General features: G+C 39.7%; 1 long non-coding RNA gene across 1 annotated transcript; it reads left to right on the top strand.

The window, feature by feature from the left end:
* Positions 1-5601: 5601 nt before the first annotated feature.
* Positions 5602-8145, top strand: LOC127059731 (uncharacterized). Its single transcript, XR_007777834.1, has 2 exons — positions 5602-5844; positions 7313-8145. It is a non-coding gene; the product is annotated as an uncharacterized LOC127059731 (long non-coding RNA).
* The last annotated feature ends 17443 nt before the right edge of the window (positions 8146-25588 follow it).

The raw sequence follows: 25588 nt of genomic DNA, 5'->3' as shown, positions 1-25588 counted from the left end.
TGTAATTCTGTGAAAAAAAGAATATTTAATTTGTGTTGAAATCAATGGAAGTTGTGAATCTTACCTCTCATGGAAGTGATTTCTGTCTGAAAAAGGTGCTGTTAAGCACTGTGACATTCACCTTCACTATTGTAAATGTTTGTGGAAGAAATCTATAGACAGCTGTGCAGTGAATACTACATCTCTGTCATAATCTGGGGGATAATGCATGATAATTAAAATGCTTTATTATCTTAAGAGAAGAAATGACTCATTTACTGGCACACAGTCACATCAGGTTATATATATGTTGCTTTTCTAAATGTTTTTAAAACAGAATGCTTCACTGTGAGACTTCAAGGACCACCCCAGTGCCACCTGGATCTCACCGTAGAACACTAGCAAGAGAGAGGGAATTTTTCCTGGATTTTGTCACCTACAGCATTACCTCACAGAACCCTGCACTTCTGGCAGTTCTGGTTGACAAACTTGCCAAACAGAGAAGTCAAAAAGTTTATGATTTAGAGGGATGGAAATCCTTAAAAAAAATAAAGACTGGAAACCAGTTGCCAAAACACTGGCTTATTTAGATTTGTTTTTATAGGAAGATTTTGTTGAGATTAGCCACAATTTTTCATAGTTAGGCTTCTCAAAAAAAGAGTCAATCAAAAAGCAGATGGCATGTTAGATAGGTTTTGATAGAATTTAGGTCATATGAATTTGTCCCTAAGAGATTGCATGTTAAATTGGAATGTATAATTTTTTTTAATGTCATATGAGATTTGTTTTGATGTACATTTTTATCTTTGCATTTTTAATTTTTTAATGTTTTGTTTATTTTTATTTTAAAATCCAGCATATAAACCCAGGTCTCAAACCTGTGACAGAAGGTAAAAACTTCTGTGGTAAATGTTTTTAAACTTGGATAAGAACCTCACCACAATAATTAACTCTATGTCTGAATTTACTGAAGCTCATTTAGGGAAGCTAAAACTCCCTAAGAAACATTGAAGAGAATGGAACCAGGAAATTATCATAAGCCTATTTAGTAAATAAAATACATCCAACAAACTATTTAATGTATTAACTGATTTAATTAATTAAGTAACTAAACTGGGCAACATGTTCATGCACTGGCCATTACATGGTTTTGGGTGTTAAAGAATGGTAACACTCTGGTTCATCAATACTTAACTCACATTCTGATAAAATCTGGGCTGCCTGATATCTTTAGGACAGTCTTCTGTGTTATAAATATTGTGCATCTTACTAAAGACTCAAGATATTTTCCTAAAGCTATTTATGTGACAGTCCAGCTGTGTGACATCATCACTTTTCATGCCCTTTATACTTCATTTTTGTTTCTCAGTGTGATCTGAACATTTTAATTTTTTTAGGCAAATCAGACCTCTCCTGTCCCTAAAGGTAAAAGTCCTCAATAGACTGGGTTAATTTAAAAAGAAAAGCAAATCTAAGTAGCTTCTTTGAAGTGATGTGTTGAGTTATCAAGAGCTATTCCACTGTAACCTGCCAGACATATTATAAGCCAAGGACATGCAAGTGACTAGCAGCTATCAGAGAAGACCTTCAGCTGAAAATGTCTTTAAAGGCCACATACTTTGTAAATTATATTTTAGAAGGTGCTTTTAAATGTTAACCAGCAATGGCATCCATGGCCCAAAAAATGCACTATTATGCCATTATGGAGATTTATATGCAACTGAACTGATATATTCGAAATACATTCACTACATTGGTACCTTTTCCTCTAATTTGAGACAGACAGGGTCAAACTTTTAACTTAGTAACACCTCTCCTCAAACCTTCAGCTGGGTTTTGGGATAGTCAGAAATGTTCTAGCATGACAAAGAGAATGTATAAAAGCTCCTGGAGCAGGAGCCAAGTTCAAAATTTGATTCATTAAATGGAACTTTTCTCTGAGCTATAAGGCTTTTGCAATGTTAGGCAATTAACTAGAATTTCTCTTGCCTCTTGAGCCAGCAAAAAACAGCAGTCAGAACACTTCTAATTACAGACTGCTCTAAGACAGAAACCAAATGCAGATTCAGATTGATTTACATACTGAATGAAGCCCATTTTGTATTTTGATAGTTCTTTCTCCTAGATGCCTCTGAGTTTGTTTTATTTCTTCTTTACCCCTCAGCACTTTATGATTGCTGTGCTTACATGATTTTATGATCACCTCTGTGCTCCAACACACTGCAGTTAACAGGAACAACATCAGCCCATGGAAATTGGACAGGGTTTGCCTGTGGGTCAGCTGCACCTCAGCACAAGGCACTGCTACAACTCCCCCTGCACCCCTCTTTCTATGGGAGGAGAGCTCAGGTGCCCAGCTGAGATGAAGCCTGCAGAATGATTCAGCAGGGGCTGACCTCAGCACATGGGGTTCACCCCCCACGAGATGCTACATCATGTCTCAGCATCAAAACCATGCAAAAGGGCACTCTTTGTATTTCTGAACTTGCCAGTGCCAACCAAAAAGACAAATCAGGAAGTGCCATGGGAGTAGTCATTGCCCTGCTTTCTGCAGTCCAAATTCTGAAACAAAGGTTAGGCTTATGAAAACATTTTCAAGAGTGTATCTTTGCTATAAAAAGTCTGAAAAGCCAAAAGAGCCATCCACATTGCTAATTATCTACTAAACTGCGAGCACTTCTGTACAAACTGCTAGTTGTTGCTTTTGTGGAAAATACAGTTTAAATAAAATACAAGAGCACAATGGGACTTACAGTCTTGTGTTTAGAAATACAAAATGTGAGGGAAGCAATACCTCCCCTGCTAGGCACAACCACATACACAGGTCTCCTGTGGCTCTGACATACAGAAACCACAGAGGGATATCAGACCAATCGTCAACTTATAATAAATACACTTTACCCAAAAGTTACATCTTGAAGTAATCCTAGTGAAAGTTCCCTCCAAAATGGTGAAAGATGTATAGAGAGTTTTGAGCTATTAATGGATATATGGTTTCTTTACAGATGGAGTATATTAAACATCATTCACATTTCAGGAGATTCCCTTTCCCCTTCAGGGCATTGGCTTCAACTGCTCAGCGTGTTGGCTGGGATTCTGGCTCGCCTGCTGCTGTACAGGGAGCAGGGTCAGGCAGCAGTAGAAACATTTTTCTACTCTTGCAAGTCCCAGTTAATTCACAGTCCCTCGAGTCCTGCAATTCTTTCTTCTTAAAGAGCACAATGGCTTTTGGAACTCAAGTTAAATAATCTTTGGATTTATTATTTCTTAATATTAAATGTGTTAACTATTATAGTTTACTGCAGTGTCTTTTGAGGCATTCCTTGTGACTCTGAGTACACTTTATGTCTTTACATATTTTCATATGCAATGAAAATTCATTAAAGAACAAATTTAGACAAAATCTCTCACTTTTATATGCTTTTCAGGTTAATTGGAATTGCACTTTCTATTGTCATAGAATCATAGAATGGTTTGGTTTGGAAGGGACCTTAGAGACCATCTACTTCCTGCTGTGTGCAGGGACACCTTCTGCTCAACCAGGTTGCTCAGAGCCCCATCCAACCTGGCCTTGAACACTTCCAGGGAAGGGACATCCACAACTTCTCTGGGCAGCCTGTTCCAGTACCTTCCACCTTCACAGCAGATAATTTGTCCTAATCTAATCCTACTCTCAATTTGAAGACATTACCTCCTGCTTGTAGGTTCACAAGCCTTTGTGAACAGTTCCCTTTCAGATTTCTTGTAGCCCAGATTTCTTTCAGGTACTGAAAGGCTGCAATACAATCACCTGGAAACCTTCTCTTGTCCAGGCTGAACAATTGCAATTCTCTCAGCCTTTCCTCATGGGAGAGTTGCTCCATTTCTCCAACCATCTTGTCTCCCTCCTCTGGACTTAATCCACTTAATCAGTGTCCTTCCTGTGCTGAGGATGTTGTTACTGTTCTTGCCTGTTCCTTATAAAAATACATTAGTATTATTAAAATTTATTGTACCAGAATTACTATGGAGTAAATATCATGCTATTATCGTGCTTCCTCTTTCAAAAGCTTTTTTGTGCTTTCTCACAGCTCCTGCCTTTTGATAATCCTTTTCCAACTTTCAGTCAGAGGTCTCGCCAGCAGGGCTTTTTTCATTTCCATTTTCAATGCCAATATTTTAAAGGCTCATATGAAACACTGCCATCACAGCTTCCTTCCAAAACAACGGAGATCTGGATGTAATTGCTGGAATAAATGCTACTACCTTTCATCAGTACTTTACATTATTAATTTAGTCTTACTTCATTAGAATACTACTTTTTTTCTTTGTCTTAATTGTTATTTTTATTATTAATGTTATTTTGTTGTTGGTATTGTAATTATTATCACCAACATCAACATTATTACCTTTATTATTATTATTACCTTTATTATTATTATTACCTCAATGTTTCTGGATATGAGACATTTTCAAGCAAAAACAGTTGATCCAACATGGCTAAATAATTTTAATTCATGCTTATCCAGAATAGCAGTGAGGAAAACTGTAAGTGGGAGTTAAGTGACAAGTGCATAACTAGGTGCAAATTGATTGCATATTTATACAAAGAAAACAAAAAAAAGACACATGAGAGCTTTAAAGGGAGACTATCAATATTTAAATGCCATAACTGCCAAATAATCATTAGTCATTTTCTGTCAGATAAAGTATATGGTACATTTTCAACAGTGTCTCTTGAATTAATCTACATTTAGCCAGGATGCGAAAGTAATATTTCATGAAGACTAGAAGCTCTTTCCCAGAGTTGTATCCATGAGTGCAATAGAATGGGGTCTAGGGAGAACAAAAACTGTCTTCCAAAAGTTCTGGGTTTTGGGATGAAGCCAGGAGGACCTAAGAGCCTTATGAAATACTATGCCTAGACACATAATTCAGCAGTGTAAATGACACTATGAGGGCTAGACACGTATGTTAGGTTCAGTAGTGCTGAGCTTTCCTGTGCCTAAATCTCCACTCTTGATCTATCAGCTTAATAAAGCTGACTTTGAATGCCTCAAAATAGCTTTGAAAATGGAAGGAAGCATTAGAACATCACTGCCATAAGAAGGAATATATCCCTGGGATAGTTTATTGAACAGATGCCAATTTCTGCTAGTGAACTAATAGAAATATATTCTAATCCACTGTGAAATTGAAGACACAAATGTAAAACACTGTGGTGCAGTAACACAGAAAAAGCAATCAGTCATTGTGGCAATCTAAGTTTATGTCCTTTCATTATGGTGAAGACTGTTCCTAAAATGTGTAGGGCGTATAAAATAAAAGGGAAAGAAAATGACCCTGCAGCAAAGCCTTCATGGAAAGATGACAGAAGCTTTTGCCACTTAGTCATCTCTGAAGTTCAGAGGTCTGTTTTATTCCAAGTCTTTCCACGGCACACCTCGCTTAGGTGCAAATGTATTTGTAGTATGCCTGTTTATCTGAGACCCAGCAAGATGAATACTGAGAGGACCAAAAGTGACTAATGAACATTGAGTACACCAAGCTTAAGGGTTTAAATCAGGGCTTTCTGAAAGAGATTTGTTTTTTAACTTTGAATTCTCAGCTTGTGTAGCTACGCCATTTATTACAAATGTGTCGTGGTTTGAAAGGAAATGAAGTTTTTTTGTGATGGTGTGGGCAATCCAATCAGTGTTCAGATTTAATATTGGCACCTGGTTTGTCCACTGAGGGCAGGATACGCCTCTGAGAACACAGGGGTTAAAAGCTGTGATCTCCCAGGGGAACTTCCTCTTGGAGTCCCGCTTGAGAGTGAGTAGACCCCCCTGCCCAGCTCCTTTGGCTGGGCAGGGGGGGAGGGGAGCCATGTGGCCAGAGAGAGAGGTAGGACAGGCCTGGGCCCAAGGGTGGAGGAGAACATTGCAAGGGCTTCGGGCAGCCATCCTCCATTCCCCCACCCCCCCCTGCGAGGGAGAGAGAGACAGAGCCGGTGCCTGTGGCGGCTGTGATAGTGGCCCGGCGTGAAGGAGAAGGGGGGGGTGCCCAGCAGGGCAGCCAAGTGTGGGAGTTGACGAAGTAAACCGGCAGAGAGAGAGAGCTCGGGACTTTTAACCCCTCTGAGGAAGATGAGAACCTTGCAAAAGCTGAGTCCTCCTGAAGTTGATGAGATTGAGAAGCTGTTGAGATTGAGAAGATGTTGAGAAAATTCTAGGTGGGAGGAGATGATGGAGTGGCTTTGGGCTGGACTTTTCTTGTGTAGCCACAGCAGAACCACGGGTGTTTCTGTGCCACAGAGACTGCGTTCTAGGGGGAGGCGATGGCTCAGAGCCAAGAGAGTGCAGTGATGTGGAGGAGTGAACAGAGACGACGGGTGAGGAGGGTGTGGTGGTGCCCTCCACTTCGAAGAAGAGAAGAAGAAGAAGACGATCTCTGTTCAAGAGACCCCTCGGCCCCAGGGGGTGAAATTTGGGGGGGACAAGTGTCCCAGAAGGAGAAGGACTGTGCTCCCTTTGGAACTGGTCAAAGTATCCTTAAAATGAAAAACCCCAGAAGCAGCTCTGATCCATGTGCAGTGGTGAGAGCACTGGACATGGAAGGCGTGTGGCGCAAGAGGGACTTCTCTCTCCTCGAGAGACTGAGAATCGATTGTCTGAAGGGTGGCAATGAAATTGGAAATTTGGTGGGGGGAGGAGGAAGAATTTTGGAAGGTTTTCATCTTATGTTCTATTGTGTTTTGTGTGTCTTCCTTTGTAGTTGTAGGTTAATAAATGCTTTTTTTTTTCCTTTTAACCTTAAGTTGGAGCCTGCTTTGCTCTGTCTCTGATCATATCTCACAGTAGGTGCCAGGGAAGTAGGTGTTCTCGTGGGGGCACTGGTATTGTGCCAGGCTTAAACCATGACATTTTTGGTTCCCTGACCGGGAAATCGATTTTTGGATGAGTGATAAGGTGAACTGTGAGATGTGATCAAGAAGAATAAGAGCAAAGCATGTAATGTATTAGGTTAAGATGATAGATTAATAGAGGTTTTATTGTTTAAGTAGAGTTTGTCTATTGTAATTTGGATGATAATTTTAGAAAATGTGTTCTCAGAGGCGAAGGGTGGAATGTCGTGGTTTGAAAGGAAATGAAGTTTTTTGTGATGGTGTGGGCAATCCAATCAGTGTTCAGATTTAATATTGGCACCTGGTTTGTCCACTGAGGGCAGGATACGCCTCTGAGAACACAGGGGTTAAAAGCTGTGATCTCCCAGGGGAACTTCCTCTTGGAGTCCCGCTGGAGAGTGAGTAGACCCCCCTGCCCAGCTCCTTTGGCTGGGCAGGGGGGGAGGGGAGCCATGTGGCCAGAGAGAGAGGTAGGACAGGCCTGGGCCCAAGGGTGGAGGAGAACATTGCAAGGGCTTCGGGCAGCCATCCTCCATTCCCCCACCCCCCCCTGCGAGGGAGAGAGAGACAGAGCCGGTGCCTGTGGCGGCTGTGATAGTGGCCCGGCGTGAAGGAGAAGGGGGGGGTGCCCAGCAGGGCAGCCAAGTGTGGGAGTTGACGAAGTAAACCGGCAGAGAGAGAGAGCTCGGGACTTTTAACCCCTCTGAGGAAGATGAGAACCTTGCAAAAGCTGAGTCCTCCTGAAGTTGATGAGATTGAGAAGCTGTTGAGATTGAGAAGATGTTGAGAAAATTCTAGGTGGGAGGAGATGATGGAGTGGCTTTGGGCTGGACTTTTCTTGTGTAGCCACAGCAGAACCACGGGTGTTTCTGTGCCACAGAGACTGCGTTCTAGGGGGAGGCGATGGCTCAGAGCCAAGAGAGTGCAGTGATGTGGAGGAGTGAACAGAGACGACGGGTGAGGAGGGTGTGGTGGTGCCCTCCACTTCGAAGAAGAGAAGAAGAAGAAGACGATCTCTGTTCAAGAGACCCCTCGGCCCCAGGGGGTGAAATTTGGGGGGGACAAGTGTCCCAGAAGGAGAAGGACTGTGCTCCCTTTGGAACTGGTCAAAGTATCCTTAAAATGAAAAACCCCAGAAGCAGCTCTGATCCATGTGCAGTGGTGAGAGCACTGGACATGGAAGGCGTGTGGCGCAAGAGGGACTTCTCTCTCCTCGAGAGACTGAGAATCGATTGTCTGAAGGGTGGCAATGAAATTGGAAATTTGGTGGGGGGAGGAGGAAGAATTTTGGAAGGTTTTCATCTTATGTTCTATTGTGTTTTGTGTGTCTTCCTTTGTAGTTGTAGGTTAATAAATGCTTTTTTTTTTTCCTTTTAACCTTAAGTTGGAGCCTGCTTTGCTCTGTCTCTGATCATATCTCACAGTAGGTGCCAGGGGAGTAGGTGTTCTCGTGGGGGCACTGGTATTGTGCCAGGCTCAAACCATGACAAAATGTTAATAACCATGGCACTGAAATTTAAAAAAAAATAAAGAATGGGAAGGAAAATGTAGCATTTAAAAATTATTTGCTGCCTCCTGCACATTCTTAGCTCCTTTTTTTGGAAAACCAGCTTAAAATTTTTCAAGTTAGGACATAGAAATGTTTTTAATTCTTAGCCTAAGCCACTGCCCAACACAACAGGAGATACCCCTGCCCAGAGAAAGAGAAGGATCTGGATTTCCTAAGCCTAAACTTGCTCCAGCGTCAGAGCCAAGGGATGACAGTGTAACCAATCACAGGATTTTAGGTCTTAATGGTGAAATTAGTGGCTGGTGAAAGATCTACCTTTCTCAGTGAGTGATATCACTCTGCTAAGTGAGACTTCAGAAAAACATCTTAATGGCTTCACATAGCAAAGAGAAGGGGTTTTTTTTATGTAATAAAGGAACAGTGGTCATAGAAAGGACATGGAAACCAGCTGGCAATCATCACAGTAGAAACAGAAAGCACAGGATTTTGCTTCCAAAGTTGAAGTTATTCATCTCTCACAGTACCCTATTTTAATGGGTTTTTCAGGCCAATAGTAAGTTAATCCACCAGTTCATCCACATCATCATATTGTCAAATGAATAGACATGGGAACTGTATACTGCATTAGTTCAATTTACCAAGTAAGAGAAATTAGGGACATGCTTTTCCTAATCACAATTTGCATCCTTAAATATTTGTTACCACCTTTCAGAAGGTCTAAATATGTCTTCCTGAATTAATATGATCTATTATCAGGAATTTTATTCTCTGCTTCTGTTCCCAGAGTAGATTATCCTTATTTTACTTTTCCATCTTGGAAAATAAGTTTATTCTCTTCCACAAATTTCTATGCTCTCTTTGGCTTTTCCTGCCAAAACAGCAGACCCTGCTCTATCTCATCATCCTCCACTACTGACACTATCCCTTGAGCTTTCAGGGGCACAAATTGATGGGTTTTGGTGGTTTTATGTTTGAGTAAGAAGACTTTCTTGTTTTTAACTTTATTCAACAAAGAGTCAAAAAACTCACAGAGAAGAAAACCAAAATGGATAGAGCAGTTTGTTCCCAGCAAAGCCCGTTCTCAGAGCCAGGGTCCGGCACAAAGGCTGCTCAGGTCATGTCATCTGGGGTGCATGGAGCAATGCTGTGCTGGTTTATGGGCTCAGGGATGCCAGCAGTGTGTGGGTAATGAGAGAATTCCAAGCTCAGGGATGCAGCAGGTGAGTGTGCTCACGAGCAGGGCTTTGCTGAGTGCCATCTATAACTAAATGGCAAACCCATGATGGACAAGGTCTATAACATTCCATCATAGGGGAGAGTACAGACTGAGGCTGGGGTGCAAATGCATGAGAGGAAGCTCTGGCTGTGTGGCAGCAGAAGTCAGGGGTTAGTTACTTGTGATTGCTTGCTGGACTTGATATAACAGGGAATGTTACATACTCACAGAGAATGACATATCAGACTAGAAAGATCACCACATTTTATCTTCTTTCCCCAGCCATTACCTCCTCTTCATCCTCTTGTTTCATAATGCCCACTCAGCATTTTTATAATTAATGTTTATTAATCAGTCTGCCAGAATTGAAGCAGATTAAAGAATATTTAAACTACACGCTGTAATAACATTGAAGGAAACCAGAGGGCGGGTAAATGCTTCCAAAAGCTAAATCTGGATGTTGATTTGATATCTGTGTGATCAAGAAGCCCTGAAAAAGTTAACCTTGTAAAAGTAGAGAATATTAAATTATTTTCTAAAAGTTCACACGTAAATTATTACAAATAGGTTTATTTTAAAGGTATAGTGAATTCTTTGTTGTCTTGAGCACCTAGAAAGTCATTTATCTCTTCCTGTACAGAACATCTTAGATTAGGCAATTTGTGTTTGCATGAGTGCTTCTGTCTGAGTTAATTTGTGTGCCTATCCATGCTTTTGTGTCTGTATCAGGTATATACACACATGTATATATATACATGCTACTGGCTTGACCAAGGAAGCTTGACCATGGACCTGCCCCAGCTTTGTTTCCCTCAGGCTACTGGACTCAGTGTCTCCTAACAAAGGTGACCAAAACCACATGTGTACATGAACCAGGTAATTTATCCATATATTTATGCATGTCTAGAAGTTTAAAATATGTCTGCATGATTAGAAATGACACTTAGCAGGAATTTTCCTGTCAAGTCAATATCAAGTCAATTTGAAGAACATCTATAACAGAAAAGCTTGTGTCATGAACAAAAATTCTCATTTTAAGACTAAATGCTGCTAAAATACATCCTTGTGATCACTAAAAATTATTTTGTTTCACCTAACTTAGACACTTCCAAATAAGAGAAATCACACAAATTTCCAAATAAGAGAAATCACACAAATTTCCCTCTCTTGCTAATGGGAAAGATTCCCAATGTGGGAATGTTTGGGAGCCTCCTTATTCTGCACAAAGCAAACAAGAGCCCTTGGAAAATGTTAGGTTTCATGCCCAGTGAGATGCTTTTATGTAACAGTAATATATGCCAATAGCCATGGCATCAGAAGATTGAAACATGGACTTTTTCTTCTTGTGTTTAGTTTAAGTTTGTTTAGATACTGGAACCCAGATGGATCTATCTGGTCATTTATTTTTAATGTCAAAAGATAATTGTCACCAGAAATTTTCCACAACCAGGCAGGATGTGATAAGGGGTCAGGGTTCTCAGTGTGAAAAAGTCAGACATAACCCTAGACAATGATCTTCAAAAATACAGGTTTAAACAAATGGCTTTAAAAAACCCTTCCTATAGGACCTTAGCCTGAAGAACAACACAACACCAGTTTTCTTCCTGTTCTTAGGGCAGTTTAGACATCAGTACATATATTTTATTTTTCAGCACTCATATGAAAAACTTACATTGCTTATCTAGAGTGCTTATGGACCAGAATTTATTCGTGGAAAGCTGTCTAGTTTCTGGCCATCTGCCATTTTGACAGTGCAGGGTTGTTTTCAGTGCTGTATTGAAGGCATTAAGCAAATAACATTAAAAAATTTAATAGAAATGGGGAGAACCTGAAAGAAAAACAAGTCTGATAAGGTACTAAGTTTTATGTGGGTAGCTTTTCCCTATATTTTAAATTTTTTACAGAAAGCAAAACCTTATGCTTAGACAGAACTTTTTATTTGTTATTTAAATTCCAATCCCCTTGACTGGGCTACAAAAATCATACTTCAGAAGAACAGTACCATGGCTATGAAATAAATTCTACATATTTCTGCAGTCATGCAGTACTTGTAACAACTGTGTAGAAAATGCCTTTATCTTAGGTTGACAGTAGTAAGGAGTAAAAATGCTATAGCTCTTTTCTAGAGACCAGCTTCTGTTACAACATAAATGAAGCCTGCTGTAACTCAGATCTTGTCGAACTCAGAAGCAAACAGATTGATTTCCCCTCTATACTCCCTGTAATAATAAGTCTAAGGTCCTCAATAGCAATATGCATTTGAAGTCAGATTTCAAAGTATGACTTGAAAGTGATCTTCTCTAAAGGTGTTTAACAGATGCAGAAAATGAGAGACCAACATTTTTTTGCTATAGTCACAATGCAGATCTGCAAAAGAACTGGAAATAGACTCCAGTTCTAAGCCCAGTCCAAAACCCTGCCTTTTAGGTCACACTGCTAAATTTATAGCGAATTATTTTATATAAAAGTCATACTTAGCAATGTCATTGAAATCGCCAAGAGTGCCATTTTCACTTAGCAGCCTAAGTGAACATCTCTGTCAGCACCTTCTGAACCCACCACCTCATTCCCCTCACATTTGGCAGAGGTGGTGAGACAATTAAGCTTCTATTATCATTATGCTAATGATGAGAGATACTTGTAATTGCTCTGCATGAAGGAAAAGTTCAAACCTGGTTTAACACCCTGAGATTCCTTCAACATGTTCCTACTGGCAGAGATGAGTTTTGTAGGTTTTGTCCTCCTGTAAAAGCTCAACACAACCAAAGGAGGCAGGCAACATTGTCTCTCCTTTGCACTGCTCAGCAGCCTCCTGCATCACGGACACAAGACATTGCATTTGGGTTTTCCAGGGGAACTTCAAGCAAGGCAGATTGGATCATGATAATCCTGACTAGCTGGGCTCAACCGTATCCTTATCTCTGATTTTTACACAGCACTGGGACTCCTTAAGGAGGATGCTGATGAAATGGGTTCCATGGCAAGGTTATATTGGGGGAGGGGGGACTGCAGGGGCTGCCTCTGTGAGAATGGACCAGGGGATGCCCCTTCCCAGGCAGAACCAGTTCCTGCTGACTTCAAAACAGACACTTGGCTACACAAAGCCCACTCTGGCTGGTGGCACCTCCAAAAACATTTTTAAAGGGTAAAAATCACTTCACAGCAGCTGTGAGAATGGAATGATAAAAATGTGAAAGAAACAGCTTTCTAGGTACAAAGGTTATTCCTGCTTCCACACTGAAGCAGTTTATGAAGGACTGCATCCCCCATGTTGGAGCTGGGGAAAATTAGGAGGAGGAAGGGCAGCAGAGACCAAGTGCTATAAGCTGCCTGCAGCCCCCATTCCTTAAAAGCCATTCCACTTGCAGGAGGGAGGAGAAAGAAGAAGTGTCATGAACAAGGGAGTTGAGTCTGAGAAAAAGGAGAGGTGGGTAAAGGTGGATTTAGTTTTGTCTTTTAGATTTGTCTTTGTGTCTTACTATTATACTCTCTAATCGGCAGTAAATTAAATTAATCTTCTCCCCAAGTTGAGTCTGTTTTGCTTATAATTGTAGTTGCTGAGTGATCTCCCTGTTTTTATCTTTATCTCACAAGTTTTTCATCACACTCTTTCTCTTTGTCCTGCTGAGGAGGAAAAGTGAGCTAGTGGCTGTAAGGCTGTCTGGCAGCCAGTCACTCTCAACCCATCACAGCTGGAATTGTGGGACATCAAAGCATCTAGCAGAGGGGAAATCAAACTACAGTAACAAAAATCTTCCTTTGGTTATATCTTCTCTCATACACATATTTAAGCTTCTTGGGACAATAAAAGTAATATTTCAGAATAAATTCTAGAAGAAATGGGAAGGTCCAGGACAGTTGCTGAATACCTGTGTCATTTTTTTTTTATCACAGTACCTGTGATATCTGTGAATGGATGTGCTTTTGGCTGAGGTCAACTCCACCATAACCCACTGCTTCCTAGTCACACTCTTTTAGTGAAGTGTAAACATTTCAGACAGATGTCTGGCAGTAAATTGTCTCTTCAAATATTTCCTAGCTCCTGTGTAGTATCTGTGTATGGATGTCCCAGATACCCCAGGGATGTCTTGAATGGCACTTACATTTAGAGAACAGCAGTAAACCCCACACACCCCAAGCAAGTAAGACTTTTGGGAGGAGGCTCATTCTCCCTTTTCTATGTGATTAAGGTCTAGGCCATTTATAATTCACCTATGAATTTAAAAGGGGAATCCATCAAGAAAAAATTTACATTATTATATGTTTCATTTAAGACTTACATCTTCCTACTGTTAAGCTGCCAACTCAGTGTCAGAGGCTTCCCATCCACCAGGATATTATGACTGAATTAAAATTTCATAATTTTTCACCAGTTTAGCAAAATTATCACCACCTTCTTTTCCCTTAACCATAAATAAGCACCATTCCCATATTTTCCTTCTGTTCATCATGGAATTCTTGCCAAGCTTCCTCCCCCCTGCTCCTTTTCTTCTCTTTACTGGCAAGTTTTCAAGGGCATCTGAAGACAACGTTGAGAAAAATCATGAATGATCCACTCATGACTTCTATGGCAAGAACTGCTGCATTACAATTGCATGGGGACACAAAGGCTGACAGCCTTTTTATGTTTCAGCACCAATTTAAGGCTGTTAACCTTGAAGGCAGTGGCAGCTGCTGACCCTCGAAGGCTGAATCCAGTTAGTGCTGAGCCAGAGAGTGAAAGGCTGAACAGCTTTAAAGCCAGCTAGGTCAGCAGCAGCAGGAGGACTCAGTGCCCCAAGAGTTTGTCCCCTGACTGAAGATTTCTTAAAGCTGCCTGGGCTGAAATATTGATTCAAGCCAAGTAACTTGTTCTTGCAGCTTGTTTCAGGTAGCAAAGTAAGGTACCCCATGACTGTACAGCTAATAACTCAATTTAGGAGCTATTCTTGAAGGGCACAAAGTGCCTCAATTCACCAGGACTTCTCTGGGAGCTGATGGTATTTGGCACTCTGCAGGGTCAAGCTCTAAAAACAAATATAAATTAAAGACTCCTCAGTTGACTTTTCACAAAGAGATGCAGAAAGGACTGGTCTGACAGATTAAAGTGATAAAACCAGCTAAAAGTTATATTGTGATTCTGAGTGTTTATTGACCTCTTGTGTCTTGTAGCTGACAGACATCTGGCAAAATTCTATAGTGGATGGGGATTCATGTATAAGGGTGGTAAATTTCACCAGTAATTTGGCTGAAGCAACACCAGTAAAGCCTAATTAATTCCATGGTAAAGCTCTGAAGATACTCAGTTGATGAGACTAAAAGACTTAAGCTACACTCTTCTGTCTTTAACAGCTGATTAGTCCCTTGAACTAAACCTACTGAAAAATCTTCAGGGCTACACTTATTGAAGCCTTTATTATTTGTTCTGGGTTTTTGTTATAGGTTGCCCTTGGAGCTTTCTCTACCTGATTTTAATTAAGAATATATCTGAGCTTGGGAAAGTAATACCTGAAACAAAAAAGAGATTTGTAATGACAACAGTACAGGAAATACTAATTTGTATTCAGAGCATGGAAGTGATGAGTGTTATTGCTAGCTGGTACCCTTGATACCACAGCCATTGTTCATCTCTATACAATCCTGGTTCCCATTGTCATTGTTGTTATTGCTATTTCTAGGCAAATGCACTTCTGAGTTTTAAATGAGATCTATTTGAAGACTTTACTATTTTCTTCTTCGCTTTCCTCCTTTTCCCCTTTCAAGTGTGATTCCAGTTACTTGAGGGGGAAGGAGTTTACTGAAAGATTATGGTCCAGGACTCTCTTAGCTGGAGTTGTCATCCTACCAGTCCTGTGCAAATAGGATTTTCATTCATCAGCTGCTAACCAGCACAGAACAATTAAGAAACCTGTTTTCAGTTCTTAATCCCACAAAAGTACCCTTTACATAACACCACACCCTAAAACTGTTTTGCATATCTCTGGGCTGGGATCTGGGTGGTCTGCCCAAGAGTTCAAAGATATTTTATGAGAAGGAGAAAAAAAGGAGCATGAAACCACTAATCTTTTTTTTTTCCAACACAACTTGTCCCTAAAACCAGCATAGAAGAGGATGTGATGAGCCTTGCATGGTGTCAATTTCTGAACATCCCAGTTTTCCCTCATTAATTTTACTTATATGTAGCCTAATCCCAAAATAAAAGAGCAGCTGTTAAAAACATCTTGTTTTCCTTAAATGAAATGTGTTATAATGATGACTGCTTTTATGACTATCCCTGCAGTTATTATTACAGCAAAGGAATTAGAAATACTTACCAGAAGACAATATTAGTAGATTGCATTTACTGAGTAGAAGGCCACGATGTTGTGGATTGTTTGTGCTATAACATGAAGGTTTAACATAATTTAAACTGACGTTTTTTAGCACAAAAAAGTGGCAGTGTTCTCATATCCTCTTGTTCAGAAAATCTGTCAAATGAGCAAGTGTTAACAGCAGTCTGAAAACAGTTCATGCCTGTGTTCACATTTTATTAATGACCACAAACAGATTTGAGATCAGATAATCTGCATGAAGTATTTTGATGCTATTTGAAGATACAAACTAGAAAAATTACAAATCCAGTTCTGATTTCACTCTATTTTTAATATAAATTATGATCATAAAGAGATTTGTTGCAGTGTGTTAAAATACCTTTAGCCTATTGCTTATATATCACTTGGCTTATATCACTTAAGCATTTGATCTGGAAACAAGAATCAAAAACTTGCTGATTCTGCTTGTGCCACAAATGGTGCCACAGGAGGCCCTCACTGTGTCATCCAGAGGAAAGGAATCAGCTCAGCTCCCCCTCAGGAAGGCATTCATTGCTGTGTCTCTCACAGCAGAGAATTCATAACCATCTGGCTTCCAATTAAGCAAAACATACAAAAGTGCTTTTGCTGCTTTCAGTTGAAGCTGATATACCCTCCCTGCAGAACTCAAAGAACCACAGACAAAGACAACATTCAAGAGCTGAACACAAGACACCATGCTGGAAGTTCAGATGTTTATTAGAGGAGGAATAGCATTGGGAACTTATTTCCAAGCATGTTTGAGTTTTACATTAAACAGCCACTTGGTAAACCATTGAAATATTAATTCTAGGCAAGGACTGGAAAAATAATCACTCCTCTCCCAGGAGCCTGATTTCAGGATAAGGTCTAGAGCAGTGACCTCCACCAGGGAAATGAAAGCCTGCTGCTAGGGCTATGGAAGCTGCTGATGCAGCTCCAGAAGTCATTTGGATGTAGAACAGCAGCATGTCTGATACTGCCTAGTGAGTAACATGGAGCTCTGTGCTGATTTCTGGTCCTACAGTGTATATGCAAGCTCAGCATTTGTTGGAGTGATGATTTATTAAGATTTGAGGGCATTTCTCATCTGGCAGGATCAGGGCTTTAGACAGCAGCACATTTTCTTGTACACCAAGATGCTCATCCATAGACAAGGAACTAGAGAAACAGGAAGAATTATTCAGCAGCACCAGAAACAACAGATCTGTAAAGCTTGGCAAGGCATCTCTGAGCAGTACACTGAGCTTGTAACAGAGCCCAGCTATATTTCAGAAGCAAAGACTAGATGTTTGTTCTCTGGTAAAAGGGAGCAACATTGCAATGATCTGAGACTGAGACCCAGAAACTGCTAAAAATGCTCACTTCTGCCTAAACCCACTGGGATTCTGCTGTACCTGGATGGAAATGGAGCCTGAAAGGTAAGCAAGAGTTGATATTCAGCTTTCCAAAGGGAATTATGAAATCTACAATGACCCCTTCCTCCTGGTTTCTCAACCTTATCACATGGTATTAGGGAAGGAAAAGCAATAACAAAAGCAGCACTAAAGTTACAGGCTGTGAAGTCTAGCAGGTCCCCTTTCCTTTGCATGCTCATTCAGCATTCCAAGGGGGCATAGCTGAAGATGGACTATGGACCCATCAACCTGCTTGGCAGGCTGTGCTGGGGTGGTGGGAGGTGTTTGAGGAAGGGAAGGCTGCCTGTGAAGCAGGCACAGGCCACTGGGGAGGAAGCTGTGCCAGGGAGCAGAGCCTGGTGCCTACTTGGCCTCACCACCCAACCTCCAAAGCAGCTCTTGTGTGTTTGCACTGTTATAAAGAAATTTTGATAATGTACCTGTGGTAACTTCATAATTAGATTTTAATAAAATATACTTCTTAAAGCTCTGCATGTATAAGTGCTCCTAAGCAGCCCTGTTGTGTAGAGGGAGCTATCAATCCCTCTGAGTGAAAATTTATGTAAATGTGAACTGTAACAGTTTTCCTGAGACTATAAACTGAAAGTACAGACACAAGGTGATTGTGGGTTAGACACTCAAATTGACAATTTCTTATACAAAATAATATAACACTGAAAAGAAGCTGCTGTGTTTCCCTCCTTTGACCAGACCATTGCAAACCTTTCTGGAAGTTTAAGCTCTCCTCAGAGCAGCTAGTCTGAAACTTCAGCTGAACATTCTTTAAGCTTCTCAAAATGTACCTTTCATGTCTGTTACCTCGAAGGCACTGAACTGACACTTCTGAAATTTTGCATTAGTACTTGTTTCTAAGCTTGTCAAGCATGAGAAGAAAGACAGATTTATCACTGGCATAAAGAAGAGCCTTAACCTCCAGCTGTGGCACTAGAGCATGATGGTGTTGGTGTTTAACAAAATTCCTTAATGCCTCAGGCATTGGCACAATTAAATCTTAGTTTTGCTTTCCCTTTTCCTTTGTACAGGTATGAAACTTAGCGAGAGCTGTAACTGTTACAATATTCCAAATCCTCTGTGGATTTGAGTGGATAGAGCCTTAGGGAGGTATGAATAAATGTAAAATATGTATTGGATTGTTCTAGAACAGTCTAAGGAGAAGTAAGCTCTGCAGACTTCAAGGAAATAGTGTCTGCAGAGATATATTTCCTTTCCTTATATTCATAGAATCATAAAAAGTTCTGGACTGGAAGACATCTTCTAAAAGATAATTGAAACTCACATCATCTAGTCCAACAAGGTAGGCTTTGCAGAAATCTCTGCAGTAGACTCACTAGTCTTTAATTGAAGGGTCTTTTTTGGCCCTTGGAAGTATTTGGTGTTGGCTGCTGTTGGCAATAGGATATTGAACACGATAATAATGTTTCCATGTTCCTTTTTTCAAAAGCAAAAAAAAAAAAAAAAAGAGGGTTCAAGGGAGTGGGTGTGACTTACATTCAAATGAGCATGATGTACCTGTCCTAGTAATAAATTGCTTTTATTATTTACTGCATAATTAAAGTATCATAGAAGAAATTGCTTGGGCTCCTCTGAATGTGTAGGTCTGTATAGTTAAATGCAATGATTGTATCCAATGACAGTAAACAATATGAAGTGATTTGATTTTGAAGGATATGAGAACAGTAATGAGTTACTCACCATAAAGTTAATTTTCATTATCTGCCTGCTTAAGTAATACATTTGACAAGATTGTTCAGTTGCTTATCTTTTCTAAGATTAAAACCACAGCGTTAAACCACATCATTAACTGACACAGAAAAAAATCAAATGGCTCACTATCAAATAATATTCTGTTAGCTAAAATATGGAATAACAAACAACATCAAATCTAATATTAAATATTGTGTTTTCATATTCAGTCTAATAATGTGAGAAGGATAGCTGCACCTGTAAAGAGCAAAACCAAGTTAAGCTTAATAACAACACTATGCACTTCTGTAATTAAATAACTAACTAATTAATTGAATTAATAAAATTAACTAATTAAATTAAATGAACAAATTAATAACTAACAGTTGAGAAAGTCCCAGAGAATTACAATGGTCTGATGTTTGGCTCTGTTACTTTTGTTTTTATAATGGTTCCTGCTAATTAGGGACAGTAATTTTAAGTGAAAGTGGCACTATTTGAGCACTAAAATATTTTCCTCAGTCACCCATATTTATGCATGCACAGCTCTATCTGACAAAACCTTGCCTTGAGAGTTGGAAATGCCATCATCTACAGATTATTTTCAGTTCTGGTGTTTCAGCCACAGATGTAACTCCCTGTGCCTCTCCTGCCCTAGTATCTATATAGTGATTTTGTCTGACCACAGAGGATTAAAACTATGTTAAAATTCACTAGAGCAGGGGTACTGTTTCTGATTTGAAACAAAGTTTTCACTTCTGCAAGACTATTGTCAGTTCTGTTTGGATTTTACATATTTCATGGGAAAGCCTCCAGAAATACATTAAGAAACATAAAAATCATTTGTCACTCATCATACCTTGAGGAAGATAATTGTATGTTTGGTGCAGTGCTTTATTTTAATAAGACATATTCCTACTGCTTTTGTTTTTTGATTTTATTGCTATACCGCACTGCATTTTTACATCTGACATGAAGATTATGGAAGCCAGCACTAAACTTTCAAGGTTTTGCCCTGAAGGTAGATCTCAATACAAAGCTTCTAAGGGTTTGAAAACAGGTGTCTTCTTGCCCTTGGGGATCATGAGTAAGGAGCTGTAGGACTCAGAACTGGAAATACTTCCCCTTCTGCAGTCACCTGGCAAGTACACAAAATCAGAGCACAACCATTTCATGTCAGCTGAAGTTTTCCCTGTTTATTTTAAAAGTTTTATCAAGAAGCCACTCAGTGTAAGAAAGTTTAGGAGTGTCTGAGTAAGACTGCTGGGGCATCTGCACTACAGCTGTTCTGTAACACCAGCTCCCCAGCTCCTCTTGGTCTTCACAAGTTCCACAAGACTCTATTTTGGTCTATGAAGCTAGTTTCAGATTTTTCTCTCTCCTCTCCATCCATTTAAGTGCCTAAACTTCTAGACCATACAAACCCATGAATGTCAGTCAGTCTCTTCCAGACAGAGACATTTGAAGATGCATAACTGTGTTATTTGAAAAAAAATCCCAAAGTTCCATATTTTAAAAATAGTATTAATCATTTAAGGACATGGAGTTTTATCCTGCTTTGAACAATATTGAGGAAACCCCTTTCTCTCACCATCCACCACCTGTCTGGTATTCCTCACAGTCTTTGCCAAGATAAAATAGCAAAAAATGTTGCTTTAAGAGACAAGGAAAATAAATCTAGAAATAAATCCTAGATTCTTGAATGTTTATGAATTTGGGTTACATTTTTATAGAAAGACTCTCCTTCTAATATGGAAAAAACTGAGCTGGTAATACTTTGACAGAATTTTAAATTGCCTGCTTTACATGTAGCAAGAGCTGTCGACCAGATACTGAATTTATAATATATTTATACTGTCAACTTGAATCTGTGGATTTTTGTCAGGATGCAAGGGAAGAGGAAATTCCTGAAGAAATCCTTTCATATACTGCATGCTTTAATCTTCTCTATCATCTTTCACTCTCACCACATATCTCTATCTATCTCTCCTATCACCTGCTCCAATCTTAGTCAGAATGACCAGATCATCCTCTTCTATAAGATTGCTGGATTAATTCTTTTTCAGGGTAATCTGTGAATTGAGTTTAGTAAGCAATTACAAATTGGATGAAATTTTAGTATTCTACCCTATCCCTGAGCTTTAATCTAGAAGTTTTGATGTGAGACAAAAAGAAACCCCAAGTGCATTTTAGGAAGCAAGACAATGAACATCATTATCCAACCCTATATAATTCCTCCTGCCCTGGACACACTTAGCTTCCCCACTGAGTTCAAAGGGAGTTGAGGGAAATTCAGCATCTTCCAGCAACAGTGTTTCAGTCTTTTAGCTAATATATCTGCCTGTGATCTCTGGAGAAATCTGTTGATATTGGTATTTGAGACACTTGGCATTCAGAATTCTGTTCTGTTACAATGCATTTCTACTAAGGCAACAGAAGTTCCCTCTCTCCTTTCTCTCTGATGTTGACATTTTAATTTTTTTGAATTAAAAAGCAGTATATTTCCTTCACTGTATTTTTAAAAGAATTTGAAACAGTTTAGGAAACTGGTTTTGGACCATCACCTAGCAACAAACTTTTAGATACCTGCAGAAACTTGGCTTCAAAAGGCACAGATTGTAAGGACCAGCTGAATAAGGATTGCAGATCTACTGGTTAAAGCTTTCCAATCATTTTCTAGAGGAACACTTACCACATGTCTGTGTTTACATCCAACTACAACATGTACTTTTTAGCAACTTTCAACAGGACCATGCTACAGCAATGATTTCACCCTGAATGACTCTTTGGTGAAAGCAGGTATGGTTTCTCTCTGACGCCTCACAGACCCTCAGTACAGCTGTCTTTGGTCTCAACAGGTTTGTGAATTATTCACAGTCCTTTTTCAAGACTATGAAAAAGCTATACAAAAATTCTGTTGTTTCAACTTAAAAGACAAATAGAATGACAACTGGACAATATGGTTGCACTACAATGTATTCCTCAAGGGGAGTACCATTATTTGCCCATGAGGATTCTGCTAAGAGTTTCAGACTGCACTAAGGAAAGAGGAGATAACCAAAAATGTTTATGGAGCTATCAGTACACTTGACCTATAAAGTCAATAGAAAAACACAGAAGCAAAATTTGTTCCATTTGCATCAGTATTTTGAGGAAGGAGTGAGTTTTGTTTGGATCAGGACAGGCTTGAATCATGATTTTGAAGTGGAACTATGTCAAATTCTGGGGTTAGCTAGGCTTTTGTTTTAAGCCACAAACAGGAGATAACAGCTGCTTAGTGTTTTAACTTTGTATTCACAAGAATTGCAAACAAAGAACAAACAAAACAGCTTATACCACAAACCTTTGTTCTTTCTCTGTTTATGATTGTTGATTTCACTGTCATTTAGTCCTGCCAAGGGCTGATACACATAAAATCAAGACAATAAATGCAACACTTGTCTGTCTCCTCTCTTTATAGTTCATTTTTGAAGGTATGTGCCAAGCAGATAGCTCTGGAAAAATAACTGCATGCCTTTTTCAGCTGAACTTATCACAGGTAACTGCAGTGCATAGTGCTCCACACTCATCCAGCCATCATTAGGTAGGCAACTGCAGGAATGAGAATTAGGCTCGATTTCCTGCCTAGACATAGGTTGGACATCCTGAGACTATCCAATTTAAGAATTATGACATTAGGGCAATGAAGCAGAAGAGTCTTAGGTTGTCATCAATAAGGTGTAGCAGTCTCTCTCCAGAATATGTATACAGGGTTTTTTAATGCTTATAATCTGCATATACTCATAATCTGAAGATAAGAAAGTTGCCTGTTACTCTATGGAGCCATATACAATCTTTTATCTAAAGAACAGGCATCAGACTTAGTGTCAGGCAAGCTGGAACACTAAAGCTCCAGTAATTTCAGTAACCTACTTCTGTGTCACTGGATAATAGCCACTTTTCATTTGTGATGTTGGTAGTCACAAGAAAATGTCAATTTAAGAGATTTTTTTTTCAAATGCATTATTCTAAAATAAAAATGCTTATTTCTTTTTTTGAAGGAAATTCTGACATTTCCATTTCAATGCCTTTTCCAGAAACCATTAATTATACTTTCCAATATGCCTTTGTGGCAATTGAGCCTTTCTGAATCAGTGTTAAAATTTCCAGTGTTTTTAATGGGGGTAAGCATTTCTTTTCCATGCATGCATATTTACACGGGTGTTCTTAAGCCCACACACTTAGGTAGACCACTTTAGTTCAGTGTTCAAGTATTGTTTTTCCAGAACTCCTGCTCACTCAGCCCCTTACCCTGGTTTTCAGACACAGAGGGTTGTTTTAGGTGGCACAGTGTACATGCATGGAGACCCTGCAAATTCAGACAGGGTCTGCAATGACCAGGACATCTGGATGTATTGCTGACGCACACCAAGCATAACTGCAGAGGCCCAGAGAAGTTCCTTCCCCTTAAGGGTGGGTCATCACAATATTCTAGAAACCACACCCTGGAGTACAAAATGGGGTCAAATAAGTCACCTTAGAAAACATGGCACTATAGCGAAAGATCAGTACTTGGCTCCAGAATTGCTGTTTTTTCTCCATTCAGGCTTCAGAATGAAGCCATTCCACCCAAGCCTGCTCACTCTTTCAATTCACTAATGTCATCACTGGAGCAATAAAGTTTTACTCATGGAAAGTTTAAATTTTGTGCTTGTATGCTTTACTATCTGAGATGTATTATACACTGCAATGGGCTTCCACCCTCTGAGCCGTGGCTAACAGAGGAGCTATGAAAGTGAGCAGTCTGTGCCAGCCCCAGCTGCAGCCACAAACAGGTTTAGTGAGCACTGCAATGACCAGGACATCTGGATGTGACAGGGGTATTACCAATACCCCTGAATTTGTGGCAGCCCCTGAGCTTATTGCCCCCAGGCAGCGAGCAAAAGCGAGGATGTGCGTGGAGGTTGGTAACACCTCAGATCAACACAAGTTCAGGATTCCTGTAAGTCCATCTGCAAAACCTTAGCTTGCAAACATAGGGACTGGGACAGGGTATGCTGAGATGTGACACATGTCTTCCAAATGCTCCAGTGCTCTCACAGCTCTGAAATCCACTTCCATCAGCTTCCTTCATATCTTTTGCCCAGAACTCTGGAGCACAGAGATAGATCTAGAATGGCAAACTGCTTTCTTGGGGGTTTTCCTCCTGAGCAGGCAGTTTTCCTCCCAAGTGGTCCCAGTCATGTAAAGGACAATTCTGAATACTCTGAATGCCTCTCTCTCCTCTCTGTCTCTCTTTTTCTCTCCCTTTACCTATTACTGGAATGACAGAACTCAATGTGAAGACTTGGCTAGGAGGATGCATTTTCAGTCTGTTTGAGGTTTTTGCACAAGAGGTGTCTATCAGTGATGCAGCTGTGTTTCCTTGGGCACTGTGTAATTTGAAGGTCTGCACACAATGCAAAATAACTTATTTTTACTTTCTAACATGATGAAGAAGCCATAAATCTGAAGAAACTTACACCATGATCTGAGTGAGCCCCAGAATATCAGAAAAAGAAAGAGGATCGCACACTAATTTATTTTGCTGTCTCATTTCCAGCATTGTGTGAATTAGGGCTACAAGCTTCACATTGGCATTCAGGAGGTCATTTGTCACACACAGAGAAATAAATTAGAGGGAACATTAATGGTGACAAGCATACAAGGCTACTGAACAGCAGAGGCATTTCAATCCTGTTGGAAATGAGACAAGAAAAGTTTCACAGACCTCTGGTCTGGTTGCCATAAATCCAGCATATCAGCAATGAATGCATTCAAGCACACCTCTGAACTGTCATTGCATAGATTCATGTATTAATATGTGTAACTATACAAGTCTAAAGGTCTACATAAAGCCTACTTTTCAAGGAAGGGAGTTTCATATAACATTTGCTTGACCTAGAAAAAAGCAATTGAAATTATTCTAAGATTCCTTAATCCTGTTAATTTTTTTTCTGAGAGAAACTAAAAATCTGTTAAAGACTGTTAAAGACTTGTGTTTCTGGCATAGTTCCTTCACATTAAAAACAAAAAGAAAAAAAAAAAGATAAAAACCCCTGTGTATGTTGCATGACCAGTTCTAATTAAATCAGTAAGTTAATCTTTACAGGTTCAGAAGGACAGGATAAATTCTCTCTGTAGTGACTAGTATGACCAGTCTGGCAAGAGGATTCGGAGTATGAAGGTTTATCTCAAATTCTCTCTCCTTTGTTTCTTTCCCACCAAAGGAGTCTGGCAAAATCAAAAACACCAGCCCAGCTCCATTCCTGTTTCCCTGGAAAGGTTAGCTGTTGTGAGCAGTGACTTGAAGTCACAATTACTTGGGAATCTTTGTTAAAATATAGTGTTGAGATTTTAGCTAAGATTAAGTATGTTCTTTTCCCTAAGTTTTCCTTTGCTGACACAGAAACTCTTTGGGAATTACCAAAGTAAGTAATTTTAATTTTTTTTCCTTTAATATTTAAATGCTGATGAATAAAAATCTCTCTTTTTGTACCCTGGTGCAAAGCAAGGGTAAAAACAAATACACTTAAAAGTAGATGATTCTCACTGGTTTTATAGCAGCAACGTTGCCACTTTGGTCCTGAT

The sequence above is a fragment of the Serinus canaria genome, chromosome 5 (genome assembly GCF_022539315.1).
Source record: "Serinus canaria isolate serCan28SL12 chromosome 5, serCan2020, whole genome shotgun sequence".
NCBI classification, from domain to species: Eukaryota; Metazoa; Chordata; class Aves; order Passeriformes; family Fringillidae; genus Serinus; species Serinus canaria.
The sequence above is the reverse complement of the archived record's forward strand: the minus strand, read 5'-3'. Positions and strand labels throughout refer to the sequence as shown.